This window comes from Cavia porcellus, unplaced genomic scaffold, assembly GCF_034190915.1.
Source record: "Cavia porcellus strain 051 isolate PalLab524CR breed Dunkin Hartley unplaced genomic scaffold, mCavPor4.1 scaffold_20, whole genome shotgun sequence".
NCBI lineage: Eukaryota > Metazoa > Chordata > Mammalia > Rodentia > Caviidae > Cavia > Cavia porcellus.
The window spans coordinates 690,969-703,753 of NW_026947503.1; the positions used below are offsets into that span (position 1 = coordinate 690,969).

The 12,785-nt window shown below is 42.0% G+C and overlaps 1 protein-coding gene across 7 annotated transcripts in view; it reads right to left on the minus strand.

Moving 5' to 3' along the window:
- The window catches only part of Adnp2 (ADNP homeobox 2), an 86,578-nt gene that overhangs the window by 22,425 nt on the left and 51,368 nt on the right, over window positions 1-12,785 (minus strand). Inside the window, exon 1 of one of the 7 annotated variants that reach the window (XM_013145189.3) lies at window positions 8,298-8,656. The exons of 4 other annotated variants lie outside the window; for them this stretch is intronic. The gene's annotated coding sequence lies outside the window, so the exon portion shown is untranslated. Of the gene's footprint in view, window positions 1-7,622; window positions 7,927-8,114; window positions 8,269-8,297; window positions 8,657-12,785 lie in introns of those variants that run through there. 2 more of the 7 variants (XM_063231395.1, XM_003463313.5) reach the window with 2 other exon arrangements.

Below are 12,785 nucleotides of genomic sequence, written 5' to 3' on the forward strand. Positions count from 1 at the left end.
ATGACATCAAAAAGCACAAGCAGCAAAAGAAAATGTTATTGGAATTTATCAAAATTAAAAATGTTAATGTTTCCCAGGTCACCAGCAGACAAGTAAAACTTTCACAAAATAGGAAAAAGTACTTTCAAATCATATCTCTGATAAACAACTTTTATCTGGAATATGTAAGGAAATCTTAAGAAATTTTTGAAGTAATCCAATTTTAAAAATGGATAAAGGATCTGAAAACTTTTCCCAACTAGATACACAAATGGCCACTAAACACATGAAAGATGCTCATCATCAATAATTAACCACTGAGGAACTGTAACTCAAAACCACAAGATACTGCTTTATATCTACATGTATGTCTGTAATTTTTTAAAAGAAGAGTCTGACATGTACTGACAAGAATATGGAGAAACAGGAGCTCATACTTTGCTAGTTATAAGATAAACAACGCAGCCAAGCTGGAAATCAATCTGGCAGTCCTTCAAAAGACCAAGCATACAGGTACCATTTTAGCCAGCAATTCTACTCAAAATAAATGAAAAACAAATATACACACAAAAACTTGGGCAAGGATGTTCAGGGCAGCATTACTCACAACATCCAAAAAAGTAGACCAACAAATGTCCATCAAGTAATGATCACATAAGTAAAATCTGATATTATCCATATTTTGACCATAAAAAGAAAGGAGACAGTATGTGCTACTATGTGGACGAAACTTGAAAACACTCTGTTCAGAGATACTAGATTCAAAGGACTACGTTGTATGATTCCATGTATACAGAGTATACAGAAAACACATACATACAGACAGTATACCAGTGACTGCCTGGGTCCAGAGAGAACTGGGAGTTAATGACTAAGCAAAAATGGTTTCTTTCTGAAACAATGACAGTGTTCAAAAGTCAACTGTGGTAACATGCACAAATATGTGACTATGCTAACAACTATCAAACTGTACATTATAAATGGATCTCAATAAAGTTATTTTTAATATATCTAAAAAGGAATACCTGACCAGATTAGGAGACATTGACGAGTTCATCGTTTTCAACAGATGGATATAAAAATCACTAGAGGTGGTGGTACATGATTGTAATACCAGCTTTCTGGGAGGCCGAGGCAGAAAGATGGCTAACTTGAGGGACTTAGCAAAAAACTGTTCCAAAATAAAGTATTTCAAAAGGGCGATGGGAAGAGGATGTATTTGCTCAGTGTGAAAGTCCTGGGTTCAATTCCTAGCACCACCACAATAAATAAATAAAAGCATTGTGAGAAGTGTGTGTATACATAGCCAAGTCCCAGAGAGAGTCTGGAAGCTGCAGTTGGCACACAGAGATAGAGCTCTCATTTCAAATTCTGAATACTACTTTCTATTAAAAAGAACTTGGGCTGAGTCAGGCATGATGGCATACACCTGGAATCCCAACATTCAGAAGGTTGAAGCAGGGGGACTGCTACAAGTTCAAGGCAAGCCTGAACTACATACATCGCAAGATCCAGTCCAAGGAAAAAAAAAACTTGGGCTGGAACAGAATAAAGGTAAGATGGGTTTTTTATAGCCAGAAAGTAATACAGTGGCTCAGAGAATGATGAGACATGTCAAAAGTACAAAAGAAATCAGCATGGAGGCCCCCACAGGCCAAAGCCAGAACAATGGAGATCAGTAAATCTATGGCACACTGAGTTTCCTAAAAACACACAAAGTGTCCCCTATTGCTCATGTTCTTCTTACAAGAGGAGCCTGATACTTCTCCCAGAAAGAACATCTAAACCCCCTCCTCCTCTTTAATGCTGAACAGAGCTTTGTGGCTGCCTAACCAATACAGTGTGAAGGGAGACATACCACACATTTCAGGAAGACCACAAGTGGAATCCAGATACTATGTTTCTAAGAAAACACAGGAACAAATAGGTCACTTCAGGGTTCCACATCAGCCAGCACAGAGAAGACATGTTCTGAGAAGTTTCCAGTCCCAGCTCCCAAGTCACTGCTGTCTCCCACTCCCTCCACAATGCACAAAGATAAGCCAGCTCCCAAAGTCTGTCTGAATGTCTTACCCACAAAATGAATAAACCTTCTGAACAAAATATTAGTCTAAATTTTGAGGTGGTGTGTACTCAGCAATATTTAAGTGAAATACAGTCCACTAAAATATAAGCTCAAGTCCATACTTACATAATTTGAAAGTATGATGAAGAAAAGGATATACTTAGTAACTAAGGGAAGAGGCTGGGGATTTAGCTCAGCGGCATAAGCGCCTGCCTCACAAGCAGGCAGTCGTGAGTTCGATCCCCGGTACCGATAAAAAGAGAAAAAAAAAGTGTAAACAAAATAGCAAGTCCATAATATTCAGAATTGTCAAGATCATACTGGTTAGACAGCTTATAAAAGCTGAGTCTCAGAAATGTGGACACAATCCAAATGTCCATCAAATGGATAAACACATGTGGTATGTCCAAACAGTGAAATATTATTTGGCAATAAAAAGTAACAAGGTGTATGTACCCAACCTCAAAACATTATGCTAAGTTAAAGAATCTAGTGCAAGAGTTCCCATAGTTCTAGTTACATAAAATGTTCAGGAAAAAAATACCTACACAAAAAAGGACACATTAGTGATTGACAAATAAGAATAGGTAATTAAATAGACAAGTTTCTGACGGAATGGTGAAAACATTCTTATATTAGAATATGGTGAGCACTGCACAACTCTGTAAATTTATTTTTTAAAAAAATGAATTACACACTTTTAAAAATATATCATGGATGATGTAGTCAGGGGTTGTGAGAACAATTAGACACAGAATTTATATTATTTATGATGGTCAATCAAGGTTAACACAAGAAAGTGCAGGAAATCTATACACAACATTAAAGACATAGAATATTCAGTTAAGGGCTTGAATCTCATGGCAATGTCCTACATAAGTCCAGATGAAAACCCAGAGCCAACGACAATGCCTCCCAGGAGTCCAACAGGTAGTCTAGACCCCACAAGGACTCACACCAGTCTGTTTTACCGATCCGTGCTAGCAAGGCCCAAAGGTCAATCATGGAAGCCAGAAAGTCTGGGGGCGGCAGGGGGAGGGGTGGCGGTTGTGAAGAATTGTGCCGGTAGGTTGAGGGTTCTACACTGGAGCTAAGTCACACTCATAATAAAGAGCCAGGGCTGAAAAGCACCACAGCCATCCTCAGCAACACAGAGGTACTGAGCTCCTCCAATGATAAGAACAGTTGAGTACATGCCAGAAAGCCAGCAGTTTGTCCTGGAGATTAAACAGTACATATCTTTCCCTCCAGAGCCAGGAAGTGACACTCGATATAAGGACCAGAGCTTCCTCAAAGTGAACCACAGCCACTCTCACCAACAAGGTCCCGAGCTCCTCTGATGACAATGGTCGAACTCACACTGGGGAGGCTAGTCATGACGAGCTCCTCCAGGAGAAGCAACGGCTCAAACAGCAACATGTAGGTGAACCCAACGCCTCGCTTCTCCTTCACGTCCCTATTTATGCTGGCAACTTTCCTCAGGTGGAACATCTATGCTCAGCACCATGCTGATTTAATTTAGCTGGCATTAATTTGACCACTAGTTTCTAATCCCTAACAAAGGAGCTGAAGACGCAGCTCAAGTGGCAGGGTGTTTGCCTCACATGCATGAGCTGCTGAGTTCAAGCCTCAGCACCACCAAAAACACCTACACACATTCCATTAGAGGAAAAACTAAGGAGCTGTCCAGATTGAAGGAGAATAAAGATAACCAAACAATGGAACTTAAAATAATACAGTACAAAATAAGGTAACACAATATGCAATTCTAAAACAGGTCATTTTCCAATGACAATTATTAGAAAGACTGACACCCAAGTGGGCAGTGAGTGCCTACTGCAGGTGTGAGCCTCGGCTGGGCAATTTAGCAATTCACTGAGACCCTGTCACAAAATAAAAAAGGGCTGGCGTTGAAGCTCTCTGTGCAAAGGCCCTGGGTTCAATCCCTAACACAAGAAAAAGGCAGGGAGAGAAAAGGAAAGAGGAGGCAAAAAAACAAAGGGAGGGGAGAGAAAGAGACAAGAAAAGGAAAGAGAGAGAAAAAAGAGGGAGAAAAGGAAAGAGGAGGCAAAAAAGGAAGGGAGGGGAGAGAAAGAGTTCAAGAAAAGGAAAGAGAGAGAAAAAAGAGGGACCAGCAAAACTGCAAAGGGGCCTAAGATAAGCTGGTATGCTGATTTCCTGATTCTGATGACTTTATTTCAGATACGTAGCAGAATATTTTTGTCTGCAAAACAAAAACCACATTTTGAATAATGTGAGGTCTTGTTAGTAACTTATTCTCCAATCGTTCAAGAATTTAAAAAGTTTTTTGTACCACATTTGTAATTTTTCTAAAAAACTACCACTATTTCAAAAATTGTTTTCTTAATTCACATAAGCTATAATATAAGCCCAAAAAAGTCTGCTATACTAGGAATGATAGTACATCCCTGTAATCCAAGCACTTGGGAGGCTGAGGCAGAAGGATCACCTCAAGTTTGAGATCAGCCTGGACTACAAAGTGAGTTCAAGACCAGCCTGAACTACATAAGAGACTGTCGCAAAAATAGATTATTAATTTAAAAATTTTAAAAATCTGTTAGTCAAACGTTAGTATTAAACATTTTTGTTACTTAATTTCCTTAATAAGTACCATATAAAAAGTGCCAAATTTTCATTATCAAAATAATGTACTTGATTGATAACCAACAGTAGTAAGTAAAAAATCTGCGATTTCTAAACATTTAGAGAACAATCTGGCCGAGTCTCTCAAACTGTAGGTCACCAATTCCCCTCCTACCACCTGAAGCCCCTACCCAAAAAGAAAAGAGGCCATTCCTGCGCCCCCCCCAACAATTATTTCCTCTTTGCTCTGTGGCAAGCACCTATTTAGCTATTTCCCCTACCGGACTATACTCCCTTAGAGTAGGAATCATTACACAAAGCAAACATTGAATAAGATAAAATAAAACAAGGTAAGAACTATAAACATGGCGGCTCAAATCACAAGAGGTAAAGGAGGGAATGTCTGAATCCATTTAGCAAATGTTAAGTAAAACGGAAATGGTAGACTGGAAGAGAGGGAGGGGAGGCAGAGAATTAACATAGGCGGAACTTCGGAGTCAATCTAGAGATTTAAAGTTTCTTTTCAGACAAGTTAGCCTTGGCAGTAAGTATATCACAGACCTTTAAGGACCATTAGCACTGCAGAAGTGAGGAAATAAAAGTCAAAGGAAATGAAGTAAAACCTAATAAATTTAAAAAATAATACACACTGAACTGGTTCCAGCCTTCCCAAAACAAATAATCTTAACAGAAGAGCATCATGATCATGAACTCACACTCTGTGTCAAAAAAATTCCTGCACAAGGTCACTTTAGAGCTCACTGGCTGCTTTGACCAGAACAAGGTACAAGAAAAGTTTAGTCAGATTTCCACTCTATCATTCTTGCTTCGACTTCCTCCTTGGTGCACTTTGAAAGCCAAGTTTTTAGAGACTGATTCTCAAACACAGGGGTTACTGAAATAAGGCACCAGTGATCTGACAAGTTTCAAACAGCTTCTACGGTTAACTTTTTCAGTTTGGAACTATGACTCAGGAACTAACTGTCCGTCTTTGCTCTCTCGTGAATTTGACTCCCAAATTAATATCCCCATCCCGTTATCATTGTTAGTCCACCAAAAATAAGCATGGCAATCTCTTTTCATTAAAAAAAGGGGGTTTCCCCTTTCAGCAGTTGAGTGTCTGCTTTAGGAAAACAGTAAGACAAAACATAGGTAATCACAATCTCCAAGCAATCCTTTCAAGACACACCCATGCACCCTTACTCTGGCTAACTTCTTTGCTTTGAGCCACTCCTAAGATACAAGATTCCTGACAAAATGCCAGTGGACTGATCAGAAAAGAAATGGTGTGCAGTCTTCACTGCATGTGTGCTCAGTAAAACCTGTATTTCTTTACTGTAAAATAACTGCGAATGCAGCCAAATCCACCTGCCTCGTCCAGCAACTGAACTACCACAAAATTCCACTGATGTACACAAAAACCAACTCCGAAGTGGTAGTTTCTTTTGTTGTTTTGGTATTGATTGTTGTTTTGGCATTTTGATTATTTGGTATTCTGATTATTATTTAAGGGTACTCCATTATGCAAAATACATACTTTAAAAAATGTAAGTGATTCAGGCAACAACTTTCTAAGACACAAACTTTTTAAAAGATTCTTGAGAAACACAATAGCACAACAGTCCCCAGAACAGGTTCTGGAGCTACCTGAGCAAAACTGTTCCATAACTTCTTAGCCGTGTAATCTTGGCAAATTAATCTGAATTTCAGTTGCCTCCCCTGTAAAATCAAGAGTGCAACCTACTTCATGGGCAGCTGTGAGAACTAGAATTAATACAAGTTAGCATTTCATTAAGTACTATGCGTTGGTATCTAATACCAAAAAACTAAATGCAGTGTCTTAATTATTAGGATACAGAGATTCCTTATAAAGCAACTTTTAAGAATGCAGAGTAAGGGCGAGGGATTTAACTCAGTGGCGTAAGTGCCTGCCTGGCAAGTCCGAGGTTGTGAGTTCAATCCCTGGTACATCAGGAAAAAAAAAAAAATTTTTTTTACACAAGAGTATCTGTACCATATATAAAGCAGATTTCAGAAGGTCTGCTTCAAATCACCAGGTCTTTTCCTAGTCACATAACCATCACCCACCTGCACTCTGGCATGCATCACGTTGTCCCAACAGGTCTGTAACAGTCTAAGTAGGCAAAATACAATTCTAGAGATTTACTTCCTGAAAGTGTCAGCAATCATACTTCAACTTTTGTTCAAATTTAATAGGTATCCCAAAACTTCCAGAATCTTTTCAATTTTTCCCCCCGCACTGGGAATTGAACTCATGACCTCGCGCTTGCCAAGCAGGTGCTGTGGCACTGAGCTATATACCCAGCCCCAGCTACAATTCTTGCCTTATCTTTGCCAACACTCCCTATAACCAAGGATTCAACCATTATCAGATGTCTTTCATCCAGCCTTCGCCTCCTCCAATCTCTCAACCAGAATGATTGTCTTTCCTCCTTACTGCTTCCTGCTTACCATTTTTTCTAAACAAATATCTGCTTAAGGCCCACTGGCTCACTGTGTTCAGAGATCCCATCTCCACTCAAAATAATAAAAAACCTATTAACGTTGCCAGCTCTCCACCAGTATCTCATACTTGCCCCGACTTTCAACTCAAAACTAAGTTTGTGCCTCTCACAACTCCTATTTTTTATACTGTCCTCTCTTACTAGACTCCAAGTCGCCTTTGAACGGAGTACATCCCTCCAACAACTTTAATATCACTACCACCCTGTGCTATGCAGGCTTCCCATCCTTCCCCACACAGCTAAGCGTCCCCACCAGCCCTACAAGCAGAAACGACCCATTCTATTTACATATAATGAGTTTTAATGGCACTCGGTTATCTTCCACTCGGATTCAAAGAAGACACTTAAAACTATCTGGTTACCTACTGCTCTAAAATCATCCAACACTCAATTCTAATTTTTGCTGCCTCTAGGCCAAATGTTTGTAGAAATTTCATAAGCATATATACCGTAAGGCAATCAGCAATGGCGGATGCAAACTTCAATTTTAAAATCAGGTTGTGTTTATCAACCTTCGACAGTCACATCAATATCCAGGGCGAAGGGACTCAGAATTGCCTTCAGCTGTACTTCAAACCTTTCCTTCAAGAAAAGTGAGCGCTTCAAATGCGGCGGGCGACGCCGCCTGACGCCTCGCATCCCCCCACAACCCTCTCCCAGGGCCCAGAAGACCGCCGCCGAGGAGGCTCCTCAGGGCGGCAGAGTTCTAGCGAGCGCAACCTGCCCGCCTGCGCCATCGCGCCCACGTCTCCCCACCCGCAGCCTCCCCTCCCGCGCCGTCGGCAAGGTGCTCCGGCCGCCCTCTCAGCCCTGCAGTTCCCCTCAGCCCAGTCCCCTTCTCACACATTCCCTGACCCCGCCCTCCCCCTCCCCCGGGGCGGCCCCGCGCCCACGTGACCGGCGGGCGGGATCGCTGGAGCCGCGAGCAGAGCTTCACCAACCTCCCGAATTCCGGAGGCGCCGCCGCTGGGCGGCCGGCAGGGAGGAAGGCAGGGTGGGCACGGGACGGACCGCGGTGGAGAAGGCGGGGCGCACTGCAGGGTGGACGAAGGGGGTCTGGCTGCGGCGCGGGCCACAGGGGTATTCGGGGCTTCGCCACGAGGACCAGGCCAGGCCATACCTACCGCTGGGCGCAAGAAGCGCCGCGTCCCACCGCCGCCTCTCGCAGCGCCGCCGCGTCGTCCGCTCTGCGTGGCGGGACCCCCGCCACGCACCCCGCGCCCCACGTCCCGCGCCCCGTCCCCGTCCCTCCTCCCGCGAGCCTGAAAGGGAAGATGGCGCTCAACTAGCTCAGGAAGTGACGTCCCCTCATTTGCATGCCGGCTAGGTCAGCCAATGAGCGCAGAGTGTGCTTAGGGTCCTCTAAGCACTTCCCACGGGCCCCTCTGGGGCCCTGGACCCCCCCCAGACTCGAAGCCATAGGAAGGGGTGGAGCCTGCTGGAGCCCCCTCCCCTGGGCCCTCCTGGCCCAGTGGTCTGCCTGCTTAACCTCTTACCTCTGGGCAGGCTCCCCAGAGGTTTTAGGTTGGTGGTGACGTCACTAAAGGGGTGGGGAGAATGCATCATCAACCATGTGACTAGTCACGTGTGTTCACCAGTCTACTTCATTTGCATGGAATAGGGTGGAGCCAGTGGCAGGTCCAGAAGTGTGTGGCCCCGCCCACACTTCAGAACCAATAGAAAGCCAACTCTGAGAATATGGCTTTGCTATTGGAGAATAAGATTTTGGCTCTCAGAATTTGGACTAGTGTGTGCATGATTAACATATCTTGGTGAACCAACGGAGTTGATTGTTTCTCTTGGAAAATTTCTGTCATATCTTTTCTTGAGAATTCTGATTTTTAAGTAACATCTATTACACGTTATGTACCAAATGGGTTAATTTCATACATTTGCATAAACTTAAATGACCTGAAAGTTCACTGTTGCACACATTTTTAAAAAGTTGTAGGAAGAGCTTTCAAAGTGGTTTGTGATCCCTACACATAGTATCACCAAGCCCCTCTCACGGAATGCTCCTCCTGTGTAGACATGCAGGAGGCCAATGCAGAATGGGAAATAGCCTTCAGTAAGTATGATTTGGTTAGAGGGCAAATTCAAACACACATGTTTAAATAAATTGCTTTTCAGTCCCGCTTTTATCAGGCCTCTGTCCTATCCTGGCCTCTTAATAGTTATTCCACAGCTGTTCCAGTTAAGCACTTCCTGGACAGGGCTTTCCCTGCTCCACTCTGTCACAAAAAGCCAGTTCTCCTTCCTGAAAACCAAACCTAGACTCGCCTCTTGAGCTCCTGGCCTACATGCACACCCTTCTCCTCACCAGCAGTCAGCTTCCTACAAGAAGAGAAATCATAATCGAAGTAGAGTTTGCTCTACTTGCTTGTGATTTATAGTTTAATTTGATTGTGAATTAGAGTGAGAATGATGTCCCTACACCATCTTCTCTGAGAAATTATGAGTAGGATGAAAAGTGTAGCTAAAGCCTTGCAATCTCCCCTCCATGCAAACCAAGATGCTCTCAAATGCCCTTCTCATTTCTTTCCATTCCTGCAGTCTCTGTTCATCTCACCTTCCCTTTCTTCCTTATTCTCCTCTCTTGCCCTCCCCACCACTACCACCACCACTCTGCAGAAACTCCTGGGTCATCAGTGAGCCCCCAATTTAGCCCTAGAACAGATTTTATTACTCAGCTCTCTGATCCCATCTTTCTATCTGGGACTCCCACTTCCCTAAAACTAACCCCCTCAACTCCGCAAACTTGCCCTTTAATCTCCTCCGGGCTGTATCATTGTCCCACACCTTCCTCACTCATCCTGGAAGGCTGGTATTCTAATTCTAATTTCTGCCTGCTTTCCTTCATCATTCAAAATATATGTACTGCCCACTTCCTGTTGCCACACATACTACTAGGATCCAGAAATTCCCTGCCTTTCATTTTTATTCTTATTAATCTCAACCACAAATTCAAACCACATTCTTTTAATCCCAAACCAATACCACCATCTTTTTAAGGTTTGTTTTTCTGGTTGCCAACTGAGAAGTTCTGCTTCAGTGACCCACAAGTACTTTGAATTCAGAAGATTCCAATCAAAGCCCATCATGACCTCTTATAACCTTTCTCACTATAACCTATATACTTTCCTATCTTTCACTTTTGTCACTTGTGACTCCAAATCTGATCCTTCGTCTTCAGCCTCACTGCTACTGTGTATTCCAGTTATTTCCTGCTCAACCCAGGTACTTTCCCTAAACAGCCATCACATAGCATAATTCATCACATAGCATATCCAATAGTGTTACGACGTTAATCATTCCCAAGCCCCCTATTTAATTTCTTGCTACTGGGATACAATACCCAATAACCACAGTTTAAAGAAGAGATTTGTCTAATTCACAGTTTTAAAGGTTTCAGTCCAGGTCACCTGGCCCTCAAGCAGAAACATCATGGCAGAAGTGTATGGTGGGGCAAAGCTCCTTACTTCATGGAGATCTGGAAGCAGAGCTGGGGGCAGTGTCAGAAAGGAAGGGCCAAAGGACCAGGTATAGATCTCATGGCTGTGCCTCTCTGGCCCCAGATACACCCAGAATTGTTCTTTACTAATCCCTTGAGTGACGCTCAAGTCAAGTAAGTTGACAATCCACTTTAACTGTCACACCCCCACAGGATGAAAGTCCACTTGGTCAGCATGGTGGAAAATTCTTGGCCAGTTCCTATCCCCTGATCCTGGTGATGCTACACAACACTTACTCATATGGAAAGGTCAGCTCCACTACTGGAGCTAATTTCTATTCCATTGCTACTCAAGACTGAGTTATGCTGGCCTCTGTTTCTGCAAAATCTTTTCAACACACATACACACACACACATGCACGCACATCAAAATATGATAGTAATTTTTTATTAAAAAGAAAGGAGAAAAAAGAGCCAGTATGAGTGATCAACAATCAGAAAATTAGAAGAATGATTACAGGCAATGACAAAAAAGTAGAACAGAAATTACAAGGGTCTTGGGCCAAGGTCTTGGGTGGAAGCTTTCCACTGCATGAGCTTGTTAGTGGACCCTACTTCAGTCACTCATTTCCTCAGCTAGGCTGCCTCTAAACTCTGAATTTGAGGTTCCCCATAGGTGAATATTTTAGTTGTGGAGAATTCTGAATTCTTTGGTTATGAATCATGAGCTCAAGATGTGAAATTTAATTCTTTGTAGTTTCACTGCTGTGCCTGTTGTTAGCAATAGATGGTAAGGTCTTTTCAGTGAAGTGTAACAGCAGATTTCTTAAATGTTTCTTTCAATATACAAAATTTCTAGGTTGAAGACCACAACAAGCCTGCATAGGAAGGTGCTATGCAAGTCAGACTTCATCTGTTGGTGATAAACCTACTACAGGAATCCTTGGCAATATTTTGTTAGTCTGTGTGCAGCAGTGCAGAGTGTAAGTATTATAGATGTGATTCCTAAATGCATAAATTGTCAAATTATAAGTTGCCTCAATCTATTTAGGCTGTTAAAAATAAAATAAAATAGTGTAGATTGGGTGACTTCGAATAACAGAAATTTATTTCTTATAGTTCTAAAGGATGGAAGTCCAAGATGAAAGCATTGGTAGATGTAGTTTTGGGTGAGAATTCGCTTCATAATAGAAGGCCACTGATTTCCTGTAACCCCACATGGCAGAGGAGTCTCCCTCAGGCCTGTCTTATCAGGACACTAATTTCATCCACCTGGGCTCCAACCTCATGACCTAATCACTTCCCAAAGACTTCATTCTTAATTGCATCACATTATGGAGTTAGCAATTTGATGTTAATTTTGAGGAGACATGTTCAGTCCATAGTGCTGGTTCACAGGACTGGTATGTCTTTGAGGGAGAGAAGTTCATATCCATAAGGGCGCCAGAGAAGGAATTTTAATTGAAGAAGCTCAAGGGTATCTGAAAATTTTCTATTCTTAACTTAAGAATGTTGTTAATTCTTTAAAGGTTTCCAGAATTTGTGAGTATGCATTTTGAGTAAAAATGTAGAGTTCTTTTACAATTCTACAAATTGTGTTCTTGATCATTTGATATAAAAGTTGGGATTTCCAGATAGGAAAAAGAATAAAATAGCTTTTCAATAACTGTAAAAGCTATGAGTTTTATTCAAGGAAATTCATCCTGAAAACATACACTAAAACATACTTAAATACTGTGGAGGAAGCAAGCTGAATAAAATGGAAGTATTCAAAGGGTTCTTGGGGCTTGGTTTTGGCCATATTCTGTTTTTACAGATTTCTGCTTGATTATGTTGTGGACATGAAAACAACCTCAACTGTGTTTTAAGGTTCTACTGATGTTAGCTTAAAGACATAATAAGTAGTTTTATTGAGATTTAACTGATATCCATTACAAATGATTTTGGCACCGCCAGTGCTATGAAAGTGCCAGAGATGAGGTGATGAACAAGATTAACAGTCATATTTGGGATCACAGCCTTTTTTAAAACTAGTAGGCATATGAGCATTTCCTTCTGTTTTCATGGTATCTGTTTTAACACAGATCTCAATCTTTACAACAGCCACTTCTTCAAAATGTAGGGATGTGTCTGCTTGGAATGGGAATGCTAGCAGAAGACA